This window comes from Cavia porcellus, unplaced genomic scaffold, assembly GCF_034190915.1.
Source record: "Cavia porcellus strain 051 isolate PalLab524CR breed Dunkin Hartley unplaced genomic scaffold, mCavPor4.1 scaffold_25, whole genome shotgun sequence".
NCBI lineage: Eukaryota > Metazoa > Chordata > Mammalia > Rodentia > Caviidae > Cavia > Cavia porcellus.
The window spans coordinates 20,691,544-20,705,344 of record NW_026947508.1 but is presented as its reverse complement, the minus strand read 5'-3'; the positions used below and the strand labels follow the sequence as shown (position 1 = coordinate 20,705,344).

At 41.3% G+C, this 13,801-nt stretch overlaps 1 protein-coding gene across 2 annotated transcripts in view; it reads right to left on the bottom strand.

Moving 5' to 3' along the window:
* Wdtc1 (WD and tetratricopeptide repeats 1) overlaps nucleotides 1-11,982 on the bottom strand; it is a 61,319-nt gene extending 49,337 nt beyond the window's left edge. Inside the window, exons 1-2 of one of the 2 annotated variants that reach the window (XM_023565677.2) lie at nucleotides 11,685-11,982; nucleotides 6,916-7,147 (exon numbers count right to left, since the gene is read on the bottom strand). The gene's annotated coding sequence lies outside the window, so the exon portion shown is untranslated. The remainder of the gene's footprint in view (nucleotides 1-6,915; nucleotides 7,148-11,684) is intronic. The other variant, XM_003471287.5, reaches the window with a different exon arrangement.
* Between the last annotated feature and the right edge of the window lie 1,819 nt (nucleotides 11,983-13,801).

Below are 13,801 nucleotides of genomic sequence, written 5' to 3'. Positions count from 1 at the left end.
CTGTTTTAATTTTTCATTTTGAGACAGGCTAGCTCCAACTTGTGATCCTCCTGCCTAGGCTGGGCTCCAATTTGTGATCCTCCCGCCTCAGCGACCTACAGTGCTGCGATTACAGGCATGCATCCCCATGTGTTGGGGTATGAAATAAAAATTTTAATGTGTTAGACTTTGAATACACAGGCAAGAACAAGCCAAAGACAGCCCTTCTTTTCAAGAGCACACACTACACTTGTCTTTAGTTGAATATCACTGGCACTAAGGCTAGTATAATTACAGTATCATAAAGAACTTTAGTTCCTTTTTCAGAAGGTAAATTTAACTAAATTAGCAAAAGAATAGCTAGGATAATAAATTCAAAAGGAACAACATGGAATAACAAATTTTGTTTATACATATATTCTGTTTGTTTGTTTTTTGAAGCAGGGTCTTGCTATGTAGTTCAGCCATGCCTTGAACTCACTTGGTAGCCCAGGCTGGCCTCAAATGCATGGCAATCCTCCAGCCTCAGCCTCCTGAGTGCTGGGAATACAGGCATGCTCCACCATGCCTGGCTTATTCATGCATGTTAGAAGACAACAGAAAAACAACAATATGGAACAGTAGTGTATGCCTTAGTCCAGTTATTTGGGACTGAGTAGGAGGATACTGGAATCTAGAAGCTGGATCAGCCTAGGCAAGATAGCAAGAGTCTGCATAGGAAAAAAAAAAAAAAAAAAAAGGAAGAAAGAAAAGAAAAGAAAAAAAAGGAGGAAAGGGAAGGAGAGAAAGAGGAAACAAGGAAACAAACATGAAATTAGAGCAAGACATTTGGAAATCACTAATAAAAAAATGGGAATTATTAAGACCAAAAAATGTTAGTCAAAGGTGAATACAGTTAACATAATACACTCTGATTTTCACATTTAAGGGTCTAATAAGCCATGCATAGCAGCACATACTTGTAATTCCAGCACTTGGGAGGCTAAGGCAGGAGGGCTCTGTGAGTTCGAGGCCAGCCTAGCCTAAATAAGTGAATTCCAAGCCAGCCTGCACTATACAGTGAGACCTTGCTTAAAAAAAAAAAAACAAAACAACAACAACAAAAAACCTCTAATAATATTGAGGGCTAATCTGTTTATAGGACACAAAAGCTCTATAAAAACTTTCTCCAGTTAGAGTGTACAAAGGCTTAGAATAGCACCTACTATAATACAGGATGTTGCAGGTCAGCTCTAATACTCAATGAAAAGGAGAAAGAAAACAGGCTTTTGGAACTAGGAATATGAAAAATATAAAAGTATCAAAGGCACAAAATAAACATATTACATAATGTAATAAAAATATGAGCTGGTATATAGATGTTATTCTATTCCTGGAGCTCTAAAATACCCTGCCATCATCATGTAACCTCTTTTCCTTCCATAAACTTTTAGTCTCCTGGGAAACTTTCTCCTACTATCACATGTCTGATATGATATAAAAGATGCTAGAAAGAAAAAAACCTTCATGGGATGTGTGTCTATTGTCCCAGCTACTTGGAAGGCCGAGACAGGAGGACCATGAGATCAAGGGTAGCCTGGGCAAGACAGTGAGACCTTGTTGAGAGGGAGAGACAGACAAGGAGACACAGACACACAGAGAGAAAAGCAAGCTGGCTAGCTTGCTCTGCAAAGCTAGATAGGAGAATCACAAGTTTGGACCAAGCTAGGGCAAGTTGTTTGAGACCTTGTTTCAAAATTTAAAAATTCAATTAACATCTAGATTTGGAGGAACTAATATAATGCAAAGGTTTGCATTATGTTATATACTAGTGATATAACAGCTTGAGGTTAACAAGCCTTTGAACAAAGTGTATCTGAAAAGATTACCCATCTGGAACAAAGGATTAAATGGTAATATCCAAACATGAGAAACTACCCATTTCATATGTGTCTTGGTCCTTGTCTTATACCAGAAAGAGAATACACTTAAAATATTTAGGTACCTAGGCCTGGATTCCAGTCCCTTCAATGTGTCAATTAGGCAAGTTATTTAACCTTTCTGAATTTTATTTCATTTGCAAAAAGAATGTTAATAACAGGGGGCTGGGGGTTTAGCTCAGCGGCATAAGCACCTGCCTTGCAAGCAGGCGGTCGTGAGTTCGATCCCCGGTACCGATAAAAATGAAAAAGACAAAAAAAAAAAAAAAAAAAAAAAGAATGTTAATAACTACTTTAATATGTTGTTTTGAGGAATAAATATGTATATATGAAAGTACATAGTTGTACCTGGATTATAGTAGATGTTCAATAGATATAAGCCAAATAAATGTAAATTCCACTAAAATCTGGTAATTTCTGTTTTACATACTCAATAGTATTTCTCCCTCAATTCTCTACCAGAGTTGAAATTGACATTGTGGATTCCATTGTAGGAGCAGAGGTAAGGCACACAGAGAACACCAATGTCTTTATGACCTCTGCTAGCTTTAAAATATAAAATCAGAAGGAAAAATGTAATTTTGTTTAAAAAAAAATTCACACAAAAATTTGTACAAGTCAGATGTGGTAGCACATGCCTGTAATCTCAGCACAATAGGGGGCTAAAGGCAGGAGGACTGGAAATTCAATCCCAGCCTGGGAATTTAATGACTTAGGGAGACTTTCTCAAAATAAAGAAGTAAAAAAAAAAAAAAAAACCCACCTCAAACTCCAAAAATGGGCAGGGTGGTGGTGGCAGTGGCAAGCTGGGGATATAGCTTAACATGAATGTCCTAGGTTCAATTCTCAGGATTCCCCCCACCCCAATTTGTTCAAGAATGTTTACAAAATAAAAACAAAAACAAAGATTTATAAAGCCAGGCTGGGTGGCAGAGGCAGGAGGATCCCCAGTTTGAGCCCACACTGGGCAACTGAGTGAGATCTTATCTCAAAATAAAAACAGGGCTAGGGATGTAGCCCTGGGTTCCATTCCAAGTACTGCAAAATGCATGAATAAATAAAAGTATACATAAAATACAGCAGAATGTTTTGTTATCGTTGTTGTTTTGGAGACAGGGTCTTGTTAAGCACTTCAGGCTGGCCTCAAACTCATGCCTTCGTCTCCGTGTTGGAATTCCAACTCCCTTGAGTTGGAAGATAACTCAAGAAATATATACTCTTACAATGTGATAACCAAGGACATTCAGCAAAACGTTGGGAAGACAGATGATGTTTTTGTTCTTATTTTCCAGATAGTCTAGAGTAAACCATTATTTTTATGATAATGTAGAATCAGCAGTTAGGAATGAGCTTTGAAGGGACAGCGATGTAGTATAGTTGTAAAGCACTTGCATAGCATGCACAAGGGCTTGAATTTAATCTCTAATATTGGAAAACAGGAACTTAAATTTGAATCTGACTCTACTACTCTCTAGATTTTGTGATCTTGAGTAAAATTACTTACCTTTTTAAGGTCTTGGGTTTTTTTTTTTTTACTTGAAAGGTATATGTTATATATCTATCTTGTAGGGTTACTGGGAATATTAAATGAGGTAATGCATTGTAAAACACTTAGCACATGCCTTGCACATTAAGTGCTCAAGAAATGCTGGCTATGTCTTCATCCCTTACATACAGATAATACTAGCATCTTCCTTATGAGCTGCTGTGAGGATTCCATAGGATAACTAGCATAATGCAGTGTTTACTATAAACGAAATGCGATTTGCAGTAAGAAAGTATCTGGCCCTTGCGCATGCTAATTTGTCTATCACTGCACTATATTCCTAGCCCTTTAAAAGTCCCACCTGAGGTTGGGGTTGTAGCTCAGTGGGAAAGCATGTGCCTAGCATATCACAACCTTGAGTTTGATACCCAGCACCATAAACAATAAAAGGCCTACCTCAAAAAGTTAAACAGAGTTACCCCATGACCCAGAAATTCCACTCCTAGGAATATACCCAGAGAACTGAGCACAAATGTCCACACAAAGTCTTGTACTGGTAGGTTCACAGAAATTCTTAACAGCCCCAAAGTAGAAACAATCCAAAGTCCATCAACTGGTGAATAGATAAATATAGCACGATACACCCATATCAGGTGGAATATTATTCAACCATAGAAAGGAATGAAGTACTGTTTCACACTACAGTTTGGAAAATATAGTAACAGAAAACATAATTGAAAGTGAAAGAAGCCAATCACAAAAGACAAAGGATAATATATTATATGATTCTTTATATGAAATGTCAAGAAGAAAACCTAGAGACAATAGATTATCAGTTGCTTAGGGCTATGGGACAAGATGGCGATGACTGGGGTAGGTGGCAACAGCTCAAAAGAATGTTTTTTGATTTTTTTTAATTTTAAAGAGATTAAGACAAAAGAGGACAGAACAAAGCAGATCAGAACAGAACAATATAAGCAACACTGTACTTCACCACGAGACAACCCAATATTAACAGTAGCTACCATAATGTCTCTTTCTTTGAAATAGTTGAGCATACCTTCACATACAATAGTATCAAACATAACAAAATAGTATAAAACCATCCAAGAGAATAAAAGTATTACAGGGCATTCAGAACCAAATAATCAAAAATGAACAATGGCTATTATATTATCTCATTTTCCATAAAAAAAATTGTTTATACTTGTTTTTTATTTTAGGTAAAACAATTTTCTAGTATCAGAAAGTGATGATAATTGCATGATTTTGGGACTACATCAGAATCTGCTAAGCTATATACTTGCCTGAGCTGCATGAGTTCAAGGTCAACCTCAACTGCATAGTGAGACTCCATCTCAAAAAACAAAAACAAACAAACAAGACAAAGTATCCTGAAAGCCAGCTATTCATGTAACTCATCTACCACTTTTAGGTCTCCCAGGAGTGATGTGAGCTTAGCAGGTAGCAATAACTATTGCTGAATGAACAGCAGCATAACTTCCTTGGTATACATATAAGGTTTTATATCTATCAATGTGCTTTTGTTCATGCCTTCAATTTGCTTCAGAACAATCCTGTGAAGAAGCCAAAAGCTATTATTAATCCCTATTTAACACACAAGTACTGAAGTACAACAGGACATAGAATTGAGGAAGATGCCCTGGGATGGGATTGGAGGTCTTACACCTCAGGCCTGTAGCTGCCTGAGTAAGACATGTCACTCTTAAGTGGACTCAGAGATAAGCTTCAAAACCTATTCCAATGACATTCTGCTATAATTATAAAGAGACACTGTTATTTAGCAGCATCTTAGGTCTAGACCTAAAATCTAAAGTATCTGTATTCTCTTTCCTTTGGACATGCAGCCTACCACAAGAGGGAGGCACCCCCAGCCAGAGTGACAACTGACTCCCTTTCAACACTGAATTATGCAAAAGATGTACGCAAGTTTCCTTTTACTCTGTTTGAAATGATTTTCCTACTGGAGCAATTCTATAGAAGAGAAGAAAAGTAAAGGCCAAGCATTTTTTTTTAATGCATAAACTTTGTTAGAGTACCATAGTAAATGAAAAACTGAAGAATTTAGCAAAACTACATTTAAATTTCAGTTTTGTCACCTATTTTCTAGTGACTTAACATTTCTAAACTTCAGTTTCTTTATCTGGTAATATCTATCTTTGCAGGGTGATGAGGAATGGGAGAGTGTACATGTAAAATGTCTGACACTCAGCCTGGTAAATAAGAGTTTTTGAACATTCTAAACAGTTTACGGACGTTATCTCACCACATAACAGCCTTACAAGACACTATTACTATCATTTACAGAGTAGGAGCTGAGGCTTAGAAAAGTTAATTTGCTAAAGTCATGTAGTTATTAAATGGAGAATCGGGGCTGGGGATTTAGCTCAGCGGCTTAAGTGCCTGCCTTGAGAGCAGGCAGTCGTGAGTTCGTCCCCAGTACCGATAAAAAGGAAAAGACAAAATAAATAAATAAATAAATAAATAAATAAAGAACCAACCTAGATAGTCTGACACTCAAGCCCTGGCCAATGCTCACTAAAAAATAATTACTACTGTTATCATTAATCCAACCATGTGCAAGCAGTCTTACCTAAAAGAAACTGTTTCTTATCATTCTTTAGGGATAAGGGAAGAAATCAACATTACTTTTGCTAAGGGTATAGTTCAAGTGGTAAAATGTCTGCTTAGTATGCACAAGGCCTTAGGCTTAATCTGTAGCACCAAGAAACAGAAATGAAACAAAACAAAACAAAACAAAATTGCCTTTGCTCTGCTGGTTTCAAATACATACTGTACAGTGCCACCTTAGGGTCATGGACTAAATTTGGTTGGTGGGACAGGCTCATCAGCAAAACATCTTTGAAACAAATCTTTCCCATCCTGGAGGTTCCTGGTTCAAATGACTCCATATGGAGCTAATTGAAGTTTTTCTCGGTGAAGTCCAAACTAAGAAATGCTTCACTTTCTGCGAGTCTGGATGAGAACTCACTTTGATGTCCCATTGGCCTAAATGGGCTCACAGTACCATTTGAGTTTTGTTAACATTTTTCCTAGATGTTTTCAGAACTCTGATTTTCAGCAATCACTTTCTCTCAGGCTTTTTCCTAGGCCCCAAATGCTCAAATAGTGGAGGGCTAAAAAAAAAAAAAAAAAAAAAGGTGGAGGAGGGGGCAGATGTGGTAGTACACACTTGTAATCTGGCTACTAGGGAGGCTGAGGTAGGAGGATCATGAGTTCAAGGTCAGTTGGGCAACTTTTGCTCAAAAGTACAAAATAAAAATAAAAATAAAATAAAAAGGGCTGTGGCTATAACTCAGTGGTAGAACACTGGCCTAGCATGCATAAGGACCTGGGCTTAACCCCCAGTTTCATAAAAGAGGAGAAAAAAAGAAAGCAAGGAAGGAACATATTTTAACAGTGCTGTTCTTTCTCACTACTTAAGAGCATCTGCAGTCTTGAATATTTCCAAACTTACATCTTTCCAAATCCTGTCACAATTCAAAGTACCTCTTATAAGGAAGCCACTGAAGTTTCCCTATTCTACTCCAAAAAGAAAGGTCAAGGAAAATGAAGCTGATCAATTCGAAAACGCTTCTTTTCTGAGTTGCAGCTGTGCCGCATCCAGGCAGATGTCTCAAGAGGGAAGCAGGTAGCCATCAGATCAGCAACAGCACACTCAGGTCTCAACTGCAGAAGTTCCTGAACAGAATGGCCTGGCTCTCATTCTGAGAAAGTCTCCCTAAAAAGGTAAGGGATAAGTGGTTTTATTCTTCTTACAAATAGAATCTGGGAGCCAGGTTGGCGATATGCACCTGTAAGCCCAGTATTCAGGAGGCTGAAGGCAGGAGGATTATTGTGAGTTCAAAGGCAGCCTGGGCTACCTAGTGAGTTCAAGATCAGCCTCAATTACACAGTCCCACCAACAAAATCTAGAGTTATGAATAATAACAAAATTTTACCAAAATTCTGATCTTAACACTGCCCTAAAAGTCTCTAAATAGCACTCTGGGCAAGTTCCCCACCCCCACCCAAAGAAAATGGGGTTAATACCTCCCCAGATGGCTACCAGGAGGATTAAGGGTCATTATTCTTGGCATTTAGCTCTGGCACAGCTCTACTAATTGTGACCTTGTTCATTCTAAAAGACATTAAATATAAAAATACAAACAGTAACCCTTCAATCTGGCTCTGTAGGAGTGGCTAAGAATTTTCTTTTCACTGGGCCTCTGCACCACCGCCTCTATTTTGACCTGTTGACTATATCTTCCCCACATTCAAACTCCAAATTTTTAGTTATTAGTCACTAATGCCACAAAGCCCTTCAAGGAGTCTACAGCCATTACTAATAGCACAAAGAATGAGTCCCAGAACTTTCAGGGTGTTGGTCAGGCCCAAACTTACTTCTAAGGAAGGCAATAAAATGATACTCCTTTATCCCCAAGCCCTGGCTCTTGAAGGCAACCACTGATATCCGGTAAAAAACATATAATAGTGTCATTTAGTCCTGATAAACACATTATAAAGCAGATGTCATTGTAAGTCTCATTTTACAGATGAAGAAATTGTAGCTCAGCGAGAACCCATGAGTTGTTCTAGGTCACAGAGCTGAGGAGTAATAGATGTAGGTTCCAATAACATCTTTTTTTTTTTTTTTTGGTCTTTTTTCATTTTTATCGGTACCAGGGATCGAACTCACGACTGCCTGCTTGCAAGGCAGGCGCTTATGCCGCTGAGCTAAATCCCCAGCCCCAAATAACATCTTAACAATTACTAGCAACGTAACCTCCAGTATTCATTCTTCCTTTTATCTTTTTTTGGCAGCACTTGGGATTTGAGATTGAACCCAGGGCCCTCGTACTGAGCTATATTCCCTTTTTTTATTTTTTAATTTTCAGACAGGTCTTACTAAGATTACCCAAGCTGGGCTTGAAGCTGTGATCCTTCTGCCTCAAGACACTATGATCCCAGTGTCTTGGGATTATAGGTGTGAATCACCAGGTCTGGCTCTCCACCATATTTAACTTTCTGGAGGCTTAGTTTCTTCATTTGTGGCTAAAGATCATTCCTACCTTTTAAGGAGTTTCTGAGGACTAAGGAGTTTCTGAGATACTGTAGTGTCTAGCAAGTGTCAATACGCATCTATTACATATCAAAAAGATAAGGCATTTGATATCATTTTCAGACTCACAAAGTTTAAAATAATAAAAGACCACTTAGTTCAATAATCGACATAAGTATAAGCCCTTATCATATCCTTGAAGTGACTAAGTCTAAAATACCTCCAATGATGAGTAACTCACTCTCCTACAGGCAGCCTACTTTGTTTTTAAAAAGCCAATTTTCTCCTATAAAACAAAAATCTACGACTTGGAATTTCCTTCTTTAATCCTGGTCTACATTCTAGGCTCACAAACATATACCAGCTCTCAATAAGTATCAGTCATTTTTTAAGGACAGTATCTCTCAAAGTAAGTTAGCTAAAATTAACCTAACCTCAGGTTTCTGATAGCAACTGTCAGGATCCTGTTTTTTGAAAACAAAACAGCTAAGAAAGTGTAGTGCATGGGTTCTGTGCGTCCAGAGACGAGCAATGATAGCCCAAAGATGCAGTGGAGCACCTGGAAACAGGATGAATGAAGAAAGGAAACAGAACAGATAAGCCAGTAACTGAAAGAAAGAAAAGGCAAATGTCACCATTTCACATATTTACCTATGACCTTCTCTGAGACTCAACTGTACATGTAGGCCATATTCCCTAATTGAAAAGGAGACAAAAAAACAAAAATATAAAAAACAAATCAACATCTAGATCTTCCCCAGTAGTTGGCACGTCAAGGCCCACAGGTATTTGCAAGTGGTCTTCAAGCTGTCTACTTCAGTCCTAAATTCTGAAGTCCAGGTGCATGAAAATACACGACAGAGGATATTCAATGAGTCAATACTGAATTCTTTCCATCTAGAAAAAAACTCCACTTATGTGACAATCCCAAAACTCAAAACTGGCAAATTGTTGTTAACATCATCATAGTAATCATTATATGTATTTATACCTGCATATAAACATATGTACATATTTATTATAGTAACCATTATACATATTTTTTCAGTGGCTACCAGAGGAGTCACCAGAAGAAATGTAAGTTTATTCAAACTTACATTCTGCAATTTACCCAAAAGCACTACCTCTACAAGTTGAGATGTGACTTGAATATAAGTGCCTCCAAATAGGTCAAAAGAGAAAAAAAGGACAAAAAAAAAAAAAAAAAAAAAAAAAAAAGAGGAAGACAGAGGAGGACCCCAAATTTTTTAGATAGTGTAATCACAAATTAAGACACAAACATGCTTCTGGTCTACCAATGAGATATAACCTACAATGAAGAAATCAAACTCAGCCTTACTAGTTACTCCTTAGTCTGTTTTAGAGGATCAGGGTATTAAACCCAACAATAAAACTTCAATTCCAATCCATACATGGTGGTGCACACCTGTAATCCCAGTATTTGGGAGGCTGAGGCAGAAGGATTGCTGCAAGTTCAAGTCCAGCCTAGGCTGTTACACAGTGAGTCCAAGGCTGGTCTGAATTAGAGATCCTGTCTTGAAAAAAACAAAATAGGGCTGGGTATTTAGCTCAGCAGCATAAGCGCCTTCCTAGCTAGCAGGCAGTTGAGTTCGATCCCCGGTACTGATAAAAAAAAAAAGAAAAAGAAAAAAAATAGATAAATAAATAAAATAGATACAAAAATAAGCTAGAACTCATATCAAAAACTGCTTTAAGTAGTTCCTTCAGGATAGTGAGCGACCCTGATTCTTGAACTGAAGTACAGAAAAAGCTAACTGCAAACCACTGGGCATACCTGTGAACCAGTAAGGATTTTCATACTGTCACCAAGTCAGAAGAAGCCCTCTGGATAAGTTTTAATACTGTTTCAGACTTGTTTAAAAAGGAACACTTAAGCTGAGGATGTAGTTCAGTGTTAGAAGGTGTGTTTGTGTAGCAGGTTGGGGGCCCCGAGTTTAATCTCCACCAACACAAATAAATAAATAGGAAAGAGGAAAGAAGGAATGCTGCCTATGCCATCTTTCTGGACACTCCATCCCCAAAACACTTTTAAAAAATAAACACTTAGCCGGGCGTGGTGGCTCATGCCCGTAATCCCAGCATTTGGGAGGCTAAGACAGAAGGATCTTTAAGTTCGAAACCAGCCCAGCCTGGGTTACAAAGTGAGCTCAAGGCCAGCCAACTGCATAGTGAGACCCTGTCTCAAAAAGACAAAAAAAAACAAAACAACAACAACAAAAAAACTTAACTGGTATTTTACCCAGATCATCCTCCCACTCTTGGAAAGAATTGGAGACTACACAGTCACTCTCTCAGGCTTCTGAATTCATAAACTTGAGAGAAGTACTTTAAAACTGCTTTACTGCCAGCTTAGGAGGTTAAAGAAAATCTGAGAGGAACTTTAGGGCAAACAATTACATTGTGCTGTTGGACACGCTCTACTCTAGAACCATAGTAGTACGCTTGCAGCCAAGAGTGAGCCAAAGGGCACCAAGCAAATTCAACACTGCTCGCAGCTGGCAATGGGACGCCCCACTGCAGTTTCAAAGAGAATGGATTCTGCTGGTTCGCGGACCTCCATATCTCCGCGCTTCGTATTTATCCTTTAAAGTAGGTACGGAATAGCCCATTTCCAAGTAGAGGCCCTTTGTACCGGGTGCAACAATCGCTGGTGTAAACACCTTGGCAAAGTTCAGTTTGGTACCAGGATAAACCCACTGAAGGCATCTGTCGCGGCCAGAAGCCTGAAAATGAGACAGGGAAGGAAAGAAGAGAGAGGGGAGCAACAGAGACAACTGACTGGAGGAGAACAGGTCAGGTCATTGCCCTTCGTAACTTCCACCTGCCTCTTTCTTTCTGAGACCAACGCCAGATCAGATGTCAAAAACTCGGGAAAAACCACCAAAAACAACAAAAGTCCTGCGAAAGGATGATTTCCACCTCACCTTGGCAGAGCCTCCCAAGATAGACACCGTACCCCTCCCCCCTAGTCCCGGTCTGCCCCTCTTTCCCACCCTGCCCCGGCCCACTCTGCCCTCCGCCCCCGCAAGGCCTGCCCCACCTCGGGACACCCTGGGGCGGCAAGACCGGCGGGCTCCAGGCCCCGAGGCCGACAGGGCTGGAGCCGGCCCAGAGCGGGCGGCCCGCGTGCCTGGGCTGCGGGAGCCGGTCCCCGCCTCGGTGCCTACAGAGAGGAGAGTGCTGCGGCGACGCGTACCTGTCAGGTCTCTTCCTCGGACCAGCGGCGCAACTTCAGGAGCCCATGTCGGTCCCGGGAGCCCGGCCCCTCTCCCGGGAGTGGGGGCGCGGATCCCGGGAAGGGGGCTGGAGGACCCGGGCAACTCTAGCCTCTTCCCATGCTCCCCGCCCGGCGCCTGGCCGGGGCCGGACAGCGCCTCCGCCCGCCCCTGCGCACCGCCTCACACCCGCGCTCACACACACTCACACTCCCTCGCGCGCTCTCACACACGCACTCCCCTCCCTCCTCCTCCTCTGTTTATCTCCTCCAGCTGTCTGGGGACCCAGGAGAAACCCAGCACTGCGCCTGCGTCACGCCGTCTCCGCGCCCTCTCGGGGCCTCACAACCAGCAGCTACGCTACGGAGACGGCGTCCGGGAGCTTCCAGAATGGCGAGGCAGGGCCCCAGCTGCACCCCCTCCCTCCCCGCGCTCGGTCAACGTCTGCTACCGGCGGCGCCTACTAACATGCTAGTAGGGGAGCCGCCGCGACCAATCCGCTTTGCCTCTCACGGGACCGGCAGCCAGTGGCGGGCGGGAAAGCTGGGCGAAGCCCTGGGGCATTCTGGGAGTCGTAGTTTTCTGCCTTTGAGGAGTTCCTGTGGAGCGGGCTTGCCCCGCCCGGTTGCCATTAGTTACCTGGACGCACCTCCCACCCCCGCCGCCGCATGAAATGCTCCCCCACATGGCTTCTAGAACTCTCTCCTAATACCCTGGCCCATTTTCCTTAGAGCCTACTAAAGTCCCCTAGGAGCTCCTCAGGTCCTCTAAGCCCCTGAGTTGCAAGACCCCTCAGGCTAGGGCCCACAGAGCCAAGCCTCAACCTATTCCTTCCTGCTTTGAGGGAGCTGTTGAGTAGCACATTCCTCTTTGGTCTCCTGAACCTGACAGAGGAGGATAAAGGAGAATCAGTCCTAAGCCTAGTGACCTGGAGGAGAGTCACCCATACACTCTCTGGGAGTTTCTCAGGCTGATGGGAGAGACAGACAGGTCCATCAGAAACTAATGAAATCACTACAGTTTCCGTTCGTCTCCGAAAAAGTTCCATCTGTATGGAGTCCCAAGTCTGATGGAGACAACCTACTCTCTAAGAAAATTTCCAAGTGCCAAGGGATGAACTACGCCTAACTTCCTAAGACAGAAATCAGAAGTCCTAAACCGGAAAAAGAGGATAGTATCACTTTCTGAGAAGGAAAACTGTCACAGGGAGCAACTTGTCAGATCATAGTAATTCCTTTTCACTGTTTTGGGTTTGCTCCCTTAAAAAGGTACTGTTGCTATCTGTGCTTTGCAGAAGAGGAAGCTGTAGCACACATAAAGAGGTGAAAGGCAACCTGTCCAGGGTAGCACAGCTGATAAGGAAGCAAGTTGGGGATGAAAACCAGAGCTGCCTAATTTTGCCTTCTAACACTGCTTATCCTTCCTGTGAAAACCAGGCAACACCTCCTCTCAGACAGGACTAGACTTAAATATTTTGCACTTAAACTATTTCTCCCATGTTTATCACTCTAGGAATTGTTTCCCCCACCCCCATTCTGCTCACATCATTAATGTGAATTAGCCTGTGAGCTCCCAAAGGCTGATTGTTGCCCACTTGGAGAAGGAAGAATCTAATATTGTGAATTCAGCTCACCAAGCCTTTCATGCCTTTCTTCTAAAACTGATGGGGATCATTCTTCCTGGTCGTTCCCTCTCAGCAGTTACACTGAATGTATAAATTAAAATTTATAGACTTTAGAACTAGAAGAAAGGTTTGAGTTCATCTGTCCATAGTTCCCTAGTTGCAGGCTGCAACCATGACTAGGATCGTTGGGTTAATTAGGCTGAATAATAGCTAAAATTTATTGAATCCTTTCGTTGGGAGATAAATCCTTATAGTAGATTTAAAAACACTCCCACAGTCACATAGCTAGAATGCGGTACAGTTTGAATTAAAACTCAGATTATTGTAATGCAGAACCCCCACTTTTTCTAGTTAGGTGTCACGGTACGTGCTGATAATCCCAGTTTGGGAGACTGAGACAGGAGAGTGCAAACACTTTTATTTATTATTTATTTTGGCACTGAGAATGGAACTCAGGACCTCATGCTTGCCAGG